This window comes from Balaenoptera musculus, chromosome 2 (genome assembly GCF_009873245.2).
Source record: "Balaenoptera musculus isolate JJ_BM4_2016_0621 chromosome 2, mBalMus1.pri.v3, whole genome shotgun sequence".
NCBI classification, from domain to species: domain Eukaryota; kingdom Metazoa; phylum Chordata; class Mammalia; order Artiodactyla; family Balaenopteridae; genus Balaenoptera; species Balaenoptera musculus.
In genome coordinates this window covers 100,749,924-100,761,186 of record NC_045786.1, presented here as the reverse complement: position 1 = coordinate 100,761,186, position 11,263 = coordinate 100,749,924, and the positions used below count along the sequence as shown (strand labels likewise).

The window sequence follows — 11,263 nt, the reverse complement described above, 5'->3', positions numbered from 1 at the left end:
AACATTCCTTTTCAAATACAATCTGGGAAGAGCTAATCCAGCATGTTGCATTGAAATGTACGTTAGGGTATAAACCACTCCATTTTAGAGATTGATTTGGGAAACGGATATGGAATCCGTAGAGTGAAAGAAAATTATGGAAAGCAATTCAGTGACTAGAAACTTCAGGCTTTGGGTGGGCAAAAGGGGTATTAAAGGGTCATAGGGTACACGAGGGGTTGGGTGAAAAGCAGGAACAGAGATGGGAGGGAGGCGATAAAGGCACATGGATGGTGAAAGAGTAAAGACAAAATATTTACGTGTCCCAATTCCATTCCATCTGGCCCTAAGTTCAGATCTTTCATCAACAACAATAAGACAAGTGAAAAAAAGTCTGCAAGTTGAGCTCTGCCACAAGACTGAATATGACTTGTTTCTTTGTGAAGCTACATGAGAGGTGAAGGGCCAGCTGGGTGTGGCTGCAGCCCGTGGGCAGTGAGAACAAGTGAGGCCACGTTGTTGGAGAAGGAAGGCCAGTATGAGACAAGATTAGGTATCGATCTACGTCTTTTCACCTTCTCTCTCTCTCTCTCTCATCTGTCTATCCATCTGTTGGTCTATCTCTATATTTATAACATAAACGTAGAAAAAAGTATTGCCCCTGACTCTTCCCAGTATGACAATCTTGCTGTTCCAATACTCATGGTATAGTCTTAATATGCCACAAACAACCCAATAAATGACTGAGAATTTCTTCCTATTAACAAGGTGTGTGAATAACAGATGGGAGAGAGTTTCCCTGGGACAATAAAGGCACAAGATATGTGCATGGTTATGCAATCACTGACATTCATGCCATTCTCACCCCTGTTTGAGGTTCTACCTACTAAAAAAGTAACAATCACCAGAACAAACAGTAAAATTAAATTTTGGAATGAAGATATAGTTTCCTTTGCTCTCGCTCCTTTCCCTCTTTTTTGGCAATGAGACAATAGCACCTTCCTTAGGCTCCTAATCTTGGCAAGTGTCCCAGACACCGCTCAGGAGCCCTGTGTCAGGGAGCATCTGTGGTCCAGATGTATGTATGGGGACATCCTGTAGAGGTCTGGAGATCACTATGTGTCTCCTCTACAGAAGTAGATGCCTGAGTGGCTAGGCTGGGAGGCTGTGATATGCAGGGAACTTTGATGCTTTTTCTCATCCGACTTGACAGTTATATTTCATTGACTCTTTTCTTCCCCAAATTTCCATAACACCATCAAGAAGATCAGACCTTCACTATGCTTTTGTCTGTACCAGTATAAGGCATGTGAAGTCTTTGATGAATTGTAGTTTATGGTGAAATCTTCTCCCTCTTGGATGATCAGGGACCGTGACCTGTGCTCCAGTTCTTGGCTACTGAGCCCTGTTCAAAAACGACAAAGTAAAGAAAATACAGGAGACCCACATAAGATTTTCATGCCCATATTGGAAATGGTTTTTCTTTCTCCCGCCCCACTCCCCCCAAGCAGCAACGTTATCACGTCAACATAGAAGACTATTTCTTCTACTTGTATCTGGCTCTCACAATGGCCTTCCCAGGACAGAAGATAACTTAGTTCATGCCCTCAGGAAGCTGTGATCATCTCCTGACTCTCCTAGATTTAACCACATACTCATAGGCTGTCTGCAACTCCAATATCCTTACGAGTACTTACAGAAGAGCCTCCATCCCTTGATTCCTTAGAAAACACAGCCGAATCAGGTTTTCTTGAATGGGTTTCCCCAGCAGTGGTTATTTTAGCTCAGTGGTCTCTCATTGGTGCAGGAGACTGCACCAATCAGAGACCAGACATGGTTTCTTGTTTGTCCAGCACTGTGCAAACCTAACTCAAATACTTTTTAGACACTGCCATCCTTTGGCTAGACTGAGAAATGTTGAATAATTAATGACTTTTTCTACAATTAATTTATATATGAGTTACATCTATTTATTGCAACAGAGTATGCTATTTCTTATGAGACATAGAAAATGTCCTGTAGCCCTTGCATGCTTGAAACAATTTCCTCTATGTAATTACGAGAAAGTGAAAAATTCTGCTCCCTGGAGTACTAATTGTTTTTCAACATTTAGCTCTGTCTGCTTTTGATTTCACTCTTTAAAAAAACTGCTATATTGAGGCATACTTGACACCTAATAAACTGCATATACTTAAAATGTACAACTTGATCATTTTTTACATGGGTGTACAAATGTGAAATCATTATTACAATGAAGGTAAAGAGCATATGTATGACCCAAAAGTTCCCTTGTGGCCTTCTTCTTTTTTTTTTTTTTTAACATCTTTAGTGGAGTATAATTGCTTTACATTGTTGTGTTAGTTTCTGCTATATAACAAGTGAATCAGCTATACATATACTTATATCCCCATATCTCTTCCCTCTTGCGTCTCCCTCCCACTCTCCCTATCCCACCCCTCTAGGTGGTCACAAAGCACCGAGCTGATCTCCCTGTGCTATGCAACTGCTTCCCACTAGCTATCTGTTTTACATTTGGTAGTGTATATATGGCAATGCCACTCTTTCACTTCATCCCAGCTGACCCTTCCCCCTCCCCGTGTCAAGTCCATTCTCTACGTCTGCGCCTTTATTCCTGTCCTGCCCCTAGGATTTTTGCATCTATGTTCATCAGTGATATTGGCCTGTAGTTTTCTTTTTTTGTGACCTCTTTGTCTGGTTTTGGTATCAGGGTGAGGGTGGCCTCATAGAATGAGTTTGGGAGAGTTCCTCCCTCTGCGATATTTTGCAAGAGTTTGAGACAGATAAGTGTTAGCTCTTCTGTAAATGTTTGATAGAATTCTCCTGTGAAGCCATCTGGTCCTGGGCTTTTGTTTGTTGGAAGATTTTTAATCACAGTTTCATTTCAGTGCTTGCGATCGATCTATTTATATTTTCTATTTCTTCCTGGTTCAGTCTCGGAAACCTGTGCTTTTCTAAGAATTTGTCCATTTCTTCTAGGTTGTCCATTTTATTGGCATATAGTTGCTTGTAGTAATCCCTCATGATCCTTTGTACTTCTGCAGTGTCAGTTGTTACTTCTCCTTTTTCATTTCTAATTCTATTGATGTGAGTCTTCTCCCTTTTTTTCTTGATGAGTCTGGCTAATGGTTTATCAGTTTTGTTTATCTTCTCAAAGAACCAGCTTTTAGTTTTATTGATCTGTGCTATCATTTCCTTCATTTCTCTTTCTTTTATTTCTGATCTCATCTTTATGATTTCTTTCCTTCTGCTAACTTTGGGGTTTTTTTGTTCTTCTTTCTCTAATTGCTTTAGGTGTAAGGTTAGGTTGTTTATTTGAGACGTTTCTTGTTTCTTGAGGTAGGATTGTATGGCTATAACCTTCCCTCTTAGAACTGCTTTTGCTGCATCCCATAGGTTTTGGGTCGTCTTGTTTTCATTGTCATTTGTTTCTAGGTATTTTCTGATTTCCTCTTTGATTTCTTCAGTGATCTCTTGGCTATTTACTAGCATATTGTTCAGTCTCCATGTGTTTGTATTTTTTACAGTTTTTTTCCTGTAATTCATATCTAGTTTCATAGTGTTGTGGTCAGAAAACATACTTGATATGACTTCAATTTTCTTAAATTTACCAAGGCTGGATTTGTGACCCAGGATGTGATCTATCCTGGAGAATGTTCCATGAGCACTTGAGAAGAAAGTGTATTCTGTTGTTTTTGGATGGAATGTCCTATAAATATCAATTAAATCCATCTTGTTTAATGTGTCATTTAAAGCTTGTGTTTCCTTATTTATTTCCATTTTGGATGATCTGTCCACTGGTGAAAGGGGTGTTAAAGTCCCCTACTATGATTGTGTTACTGTCAATATCCCCTTTTATGGCTATTAGCATTTGCCTTATGTATTGAGATGCTCCTACATTGGGTGTATAAATATTTACAATTGTTATATCTTCTTGGATTGATCCCTTGATCATTATGTAGTGTCGTTCTTTGTCTCTTGTAGTCGTCTTTATTTTCAAGTCTATTTTGTCTGATATGAGAATTGTTACTCCAGCTTTCTTTTGATTTCCATTTGCATGGAATATCTTTTTCCATCCCCTCACTTTCGGTCTGTATGTGTCCCTAGGTCTGAAGTGGGTCTGTTGTAGACAGCATATATACGGGTCTTGTTTTTGTATCCATTCAGCCAGTCTATGTCTTTTGGTATTTAATCCATTTACATTTAAGGTAATTATCAATATGTAGTTCCCATTTCCGTTTTCTTAATTGTTTTGGGTTTGTTATTGTAGGTCTTTTCCTTCTCTTGTGTTTCCTGCCTAGAGAAGTTCTTTTAGCATGTTGTAAAGCTGGTTTGGTGGTGCTGAATTCTTTCAGCTTTTGCTTGTCTGTAAAGGTTTTAATTTGTCCATCAAATCTGAATGAGATCCTTGCTGGGTAGAGTAATCTTGGTTGTAGGTTTTCCCCTTTCATCACTTAAAATATGTCCTGGCACTCCCTTCTGGCTTGCAGAGTTTCTGCTGAAAGATCAGCTGTTAACCTTATGGGGATTCCGTTGTATATTATTTGTTGTTTTTCCCTTGCTGCCTTTAATATTTTTTCTTTGTATTTAACTTTTGATAGTTTGATTAATATGTGTCTTGGCGTGTTTCTCCTTGGATTTATCCTCTATGGGACTCTCTGCGCTTCCTGGACTTGATTGACAATTTCCTTTCCCATATTAGGGAAGTTTTCAACTATAATCTCTTCCAATATTTTCTCAGTCCCTTTCCTTTTCTCTTCTTCTGGGACCCCTATAATTCGAATGTTGGTGCATTTATTGTTGTGCCAGAGGTCTCTGAGACTGTCGTCGATTCTTTTCATTCTTTTTTCTTTATTCTGCTCTGCGGTAGTTATTTCCACTATTCTATCTTCCAGGTCACTTACCCGTTCTTCCGTCTCAGTTATTCTCTATTCATTCCTTCTAGAGAATTTTAAATTTCATTTATTGTGTTGTTCATCATTGTTTGTTTGCTCTTTAGTTCTTCTAGGTCCTTGTTAAACGTTTCTTGTATTGTCTCCATTCTATTTCCAAGATTTTGGATCATCCTTACTATCATTACTCTGAATCCTTTTTCAGGTAGACTGCCTATTTTCTCTTCATATTTTTTGCTCTGGTGGGTTTTTCCCTTACTCCTTCCTCTGCTGCATATTTCTCTGTCTTCTCATATTGTTTAACTTACTGTGTTTGGGGTTTCCTTTTTGCAGGCTGCAGGTTCATAATTCCCCTTGTTTTGGTGTCTGCCCCCATTGGATAAGGTTGGTTCAGTGTCTTGTGTAGGCTTCCTCATGGAGGGGACTGGTGTCTGTGTTCTGGTGGGTGGGGTTGGTTCTTGTCTTTCTGGTGGGCAGGTCTGCGTCCAGTGGTGTGTTTTGTGGTGTCTGTGAACTTAATATTATTTTAGGCAGCCTCTCTGCTGATGGGTAGGGCTGTGTTCCTGTCTTACTAGTTGTTTGGCATTGGACATCCAGCACTGGAGCTTGCTGGTCATTGGGTGGAGCTGGGTCTTAACATTGAGGCAGAGATCTCTGGGAGAGCTCTCACTGATTGATATTACATGTGGCCAGGAGGTTTCTAGTGGTCCAATATCCTGAACTCAGCTCTCCCACCTCAGATGCTCAGGCCTGACACCAGGCCGGAGCACCTAGACAACAGGGGTTTATTTTTGACCTCTCCATTCTGCTCCATTGATCAATGTGTCTGTTTTTATGCCAATATCACAGTGTTTTGACTACTATAGCTTTGTAATATAGTTTGAAATAAGCAAATGTGATGCCCTCAGTTTTGTTCTTCTTTCTCTAGATTGCTTTGGCTATTGGTGGTCTATTGTGGTACTATACAAATTTCAGGATTTTTTTGTTCTATTTCTGTGAAAAGTGCCATAGAATTTTGACAGGGATTTCATCCAATCTGTAGATTGCTTTGGGTAGTATAGATATTTTAACAACTTAATTTTTTATGTCCATGAGAACAAAGTATCTTCCCATTTATTTTTGTCTTCTTTAATGTCCTTAATCAATGTCTTGTAGATTTCAATGTACAGGTCTTTCACTTCCTTGTTTAAATTTATTCCTAAATATTTTCTATTCAATGCAATTACATTCCTGTGTATCTATCAGAAGAAAACAAAAACATTAATTCAAAAAAGTTCCACAGCACCATTATTTCCAAAAACCAAGATATGGAAGCAATCACAGTATTCATATGCATGGATACAGAGGATATACATAATATATACCATAAAAAAAGAATAAAATCTTGCCATTTGGGACAACAGGATAGACCTGGGGGGTATTATACTTGGCAAAATAAGTCAGACAGAGAAAGACAAATACTGTATGCTTTCACTTATACATGAAATCTAAAAAGCAAAACAAATGAACAAATAAAACAGAAACAAGACTCAGAGATAGAGAGAACAAACTATTGGTTACTAGAGAGGAAAGTGGTGGGTATAGGGGTGAAATAGGTGAAGGGGATTAAGAGGTACAAATTTCAACTTATAAAATAAATAAATTAAAAGTATGTAATGTACAGCACAGGAAGGGAATAAACCCTGCCCAGACATCAACTTTAGCCAGTGAAACTGATTTCAGACTTCTGCATCCAGAACTGCAAGAGAATAAATTTGTTTTAAATGACCAAGTTCATATATGAACATTGAGCAAGTTTTTTTTTTTTTTGGTTTGCTGCACGAGTAGGATGAGATGAGAGTATTTGCAATTGCCTGTTGGGACACATCATGGTGAGGCAGGCTTGAACATTCTTGAGACACCCAACTAAGTCAGATAACATCTTTATTGGAGCTATTTTTCTCTTCTCGTTTCTTTCACCTTTTACCATTTTGGAGTTCAGCATATTGTGGTTAAATATTTATTTTAATTCTGTCTTCTTATGAACTACTCTCCTAGCCTCGTTAGAGGTTCTAGTGTAGAAGGAAATATAGAATGAGAAGGGAAGATAAAGGCAAAATCCCAAATCTGTAGGGCCAAAAAGTGTCTGCGGTTAAAACGGTACCAGTGTAGGTAAGGAATAATAAACAGTGCAAATGAGGCATGGTGGCCTCAGGGTGTGATCATGGCTGGAGGAGGGGCTGAGCCCCGCTGAGGGTCTGTGTACAGGCTGCAGGTACCTGGAGCACCGTGCAGCACAGCACAGAAGTAAATGGCTGAGTCTGTGGTCTGGGAAGAGGAAATGTACAATGAGCTGCGGCGTTCGTTAGGGACTGTCGTGGCATTGGATCTTCCATTCTGCTTTGCCCCTGAAGGAATGTAAAACAGGTGGATGAAGTGGCCCCAGGATTCTGACGATACCACTGAACACTGTCAGCAAAGGTGGAAAAATTACACTGCAGCGTGGAACTAGCTCCCTTCTGGAGACTCAGGGCTTGGGGACTCTGCTTCACATCCACCCCTCACACACCTGATGAGAAACAGAGAAACTGTTGTAAGCGAGTGTTACTGTAACTCCGACAAATCCCTGAAAGTGCCGCATTGATAATAAGGATAGAAAGTGTGCAGGACTTGTCAGCCCCTCCTCCCTCCCTCAACAGCGCAGCGGCTGCTCAATCCTTCAGGTTCCCCTGTGGGGCAGTCCCAACACATAGCACACCTGGGCAAAAAAAAAGCCCCAGCGCAGCGCCCGCTAGCCTCTTCATGACGCTTTGCCTGGCTCCTGGGAAATTTTCACCTTAAGATACATAGCTAACCGCCTGGGTGGTGAGTGTCATGACTTGTTCTGGATCTTTCTACTCCTGCAGCCAATCAGCTCACCGAACAAGCCCGGCTCAGGTGACACTGACAGGAAACCACCCACCAGCCTCAAGACCACTGAGAACACTGAAATTAAGAAAACAATAGTCTTTCCTTTGCAAAAGAAAAAAGAAAAAGAAAAGAAATCTAAGACACCCATGGGAACCAAACACTTTCAGGATTCTGTATTCTCTGTACTGTTTGCCTTCACAGAACATGCCAACTTCCTGAAAATAGCATAGGCTGAGACCCTGAGTCTTTTAAGCTACTATGTGTCAGGAGGTTTGTGTTCATCTCCCACTGTAGTCTTAGTCACTGTGTCACTCAGAGCACAGAAGTACTTGGCCGAGTCTTTCCAATGGGCTGATGTTTTCCTCAGGTGGAAGGAGGTCTCACTCTTCCTAAATTCAGCCTCAAAACCTTTGATACCTGAGACAAGGCTGTTTCCAGATGTGTACTTCAGGAGAACCTGGAGTCCTTGATTGGGGTACTGCATGTACCAGAAGAGATAGGGTGGAAAAGAAGATGAGTAGTTGCACCTCAGCTCCAGAGGGGCTCCTTCGGAGACAGTGATGAGGCCGTCAGGCTGGGTCACCAACTGGGCTCCCGTTTCTCCTGAAACATCAATGCTGAATCAATGAACTCAGCCAGAACAAAAAGTCTCTATTCAAAGTCAGTCCAAAGCAATGTTCCATGTGCAGACAAGAGAGTAAAATGGAACAGTACTCACTCAGGAACAGGAGGACATCAAGCATCAAGGTGAACACCAAGGTCATGGCGGAGCAGTGAAGAGGCAGTGAGCTCCTTTCTGGGAGATTCTCCACAAACAAAAGCCTGATGACTGGTGGACTTGAACCCAGGTTGCTGTGAGGTTGAGGAGGAATGACAAAGGATTTAGATTTCTTCTGATGGAGGTTGTAAGGTGTGTTGGGAGAGAGGCTGTCTTAACAAAACTGCCTGCCTCTGGCGTCTGAGATGCTTTACATGTCATTGTGCAAAAAGTGGTGTCAGAATATCTTTTTAAACTGTAGGGAAGGAAGGTTTTTGTGAGATTATTCTGATCTTATACAGAAAAACCATTTCCAGTTTACACAGCAGCCCCCTCTACTGGTCAGATGGAGAAACAAAGAGCAGTTCAAAATTTTTGTGAACCTTCCTCACCTCCTTCCTGCAAGGAGCACAAAAGTCTCCGAAAGGAGTGGCAAGCACTGCAGAAAGTGGCTGCTCTGAATGTGGTCTGCAGGTGAGTAGCAACTGCATCACCAGGGAGCTACTCTGAATGCAGAAGCTCAGGCCCTACCCAGACTTCCTGAGTCAGAATCTGCATTTTAATAAGATTCCTGCTCACATTAGAATTTGAGAAACCCTTGTCTAGATGAAGGAGGTTAAAAATACCTTTTGGATTTAATAATAAAGAGATCATTGGTATTTCTGAGAAAAAATAGATTGGTTACAGGAGAGTCATGTATGAGTTTGGAGGAATATTCAATATTTTTTAAGAGGAGCATGCTTGAATATTTTAAATGATGGCAAGAAATCAGTAGCAAGAAAGTCCTGAAGAACCAGACCATAGAGTTTGGATGATCAGTGGGCTGAGGTGCCAGAGAAGTCAAAGAGAATGGAGTGGGTGAAGCGTTTGGACAGAGGCACACTATTTAAAAGTAAGAGAGATATCTTTTTTACTATTAAGGGAGGGAAAGTGAATTATATGTGTAAAAGCAGGAATGTTTCATGTGGAAAGCAGAAAGTTGAGGAAGATTCATTTAATGATATGAGTTGTCTTTACGGTGATCTACCATGACTCATCAAAAGGTCCTGGGTAAGCTGTATTAAGAGCGAAGAGAGTCAAAGGAGATATCGTAAAGTATAGAAATGATATGTTATAAAAACATACAAAATTTTCACGCACCATTTCATTTACAATTGATGTTAAAAACCACAAATATATGGAGACAAACTTCTGTATGGCTGTGTTGATACATATGCTTAGATGGGGGCACATCGTCCTCCTGGGATGATGGTTTAAGTAAGAACCAGGTGTAAGAGTGGGAAACATAGCCATGTGTTGGCTCGAGAGATATGATGAAGTAGAAGTATCTTCAAGCGTTCCCGCAGTGGAAGGTTTCCAACCCACTCATATAAACCAGCTTCACAAACCAGCTCATTAATCAGTGCACTTGTCAAAAGCAAACTGTGGTCAAGCTTTAGGCAGATCTACTGAATGGTTCTTATGAGTCAGGGACAATAACAACAGCTGGGTTTAAAGAATAATATGTATGGGCCCCTATCCTTGAGGAATTTGGACTAGTGAAGAGTTAAAACCAAAAAATATTCTTAGCATAGTAGATATGTGCTATTGCAAAACTGTGTCCAGAACACTAAAAGAGGGAGAGGGCAAATAAATATAATTTATGTAACCCGGAAAATCTTTTAAAAAGTTAATGTGACATTTACTGGGTCCTGAAGATTGAATAGGATTTTGCCAACTTGAGAAAGAAATAATATTTATAAGAAGAAAATATGAGAGTGAGTTCATTTGATATGGCGGATGTTCAGAAATCTTGGGGTAATGATGGGGATGAGGATGAACACTTACTGGAAGTGATACTGTAGATGGCCACATAAACCTTGGTTTTACTTTTGGATCATGGGGAGCCATAGAAGGTCCTGAAATAGAACAGCAATCTAATCTAATGTGTATTTTAGAATGATAACTTCAGGGATCGATTGGAGAGCTCACAGGTAGTGTATACATTTAAGAAGTTATTCCAACCAACTTGGTGAGAGATTATGAGAACCCGGACCAGGATAGTAACAAGGCAACTAAAAAGAGGTGGTTGAATGTGAGAAATATTTAGAAGACAGAACTGATATGACTTCATATATCAGTCAACTTTGACTAGGGGAATGCTCAGTACAAACAACCTCACAATCTCAGTGGCTCACAAGAACAAAGTTTAATGAGTTGTCCATGGTATGTTAGTTGTGGGTCAACGGCAGTTCCAGCACTCTGAGGCTCTGCTCCTGGATACAGGTGGATTCCGTTCTGCTCCTATGAGTTATCTTTTCATTCTGGACCTTGCGTCTTCTTCACATTATGGATAAAAGCTGAAAGGACAACCACTACCTGGTAAGTGCAGGGAAGAAACAAAAGAAGACATGCCATGTGCATATATTTAGTTTTAGCTATGATATAACATACTTCCTATCCACTCACATTCCATTGGTCAAAGCTGGTCACATTGCTATGTCCAAAGTCCACAGTGAGGCCAAGTATAGAAAACATACTCCGGCTAAAGATTAGCATAGTAAGGGTGAGAGAGAATGAATAGTCAACACATAATACACTCTACTACTCTTGGAAATGAGCTACATGAGAGTGAGCTTATAGGGCACTCAGATGTTAACTACCTTACGGAAAAGAAGGTATATTCACTTCAAAATCTTTAAGAAAGTTTTTTGTGAAGACCTAGGAGAAGTCAATAAAAAATTATTTG

General features: G+C 40.3%; 1 pseudogene; it reads right to left on the bottom strand.

The window, feature by feature from the left end:
• Positions 1–8,034: 8,034 nt before the first annotated feature.
• Positions 8,035–8,542, bottom strand: LOC118889876 (annotated as a pseudogene).
• Between the last annotated feature and the right edge of the window lie 2,721 nt (positions 8,543–11,263).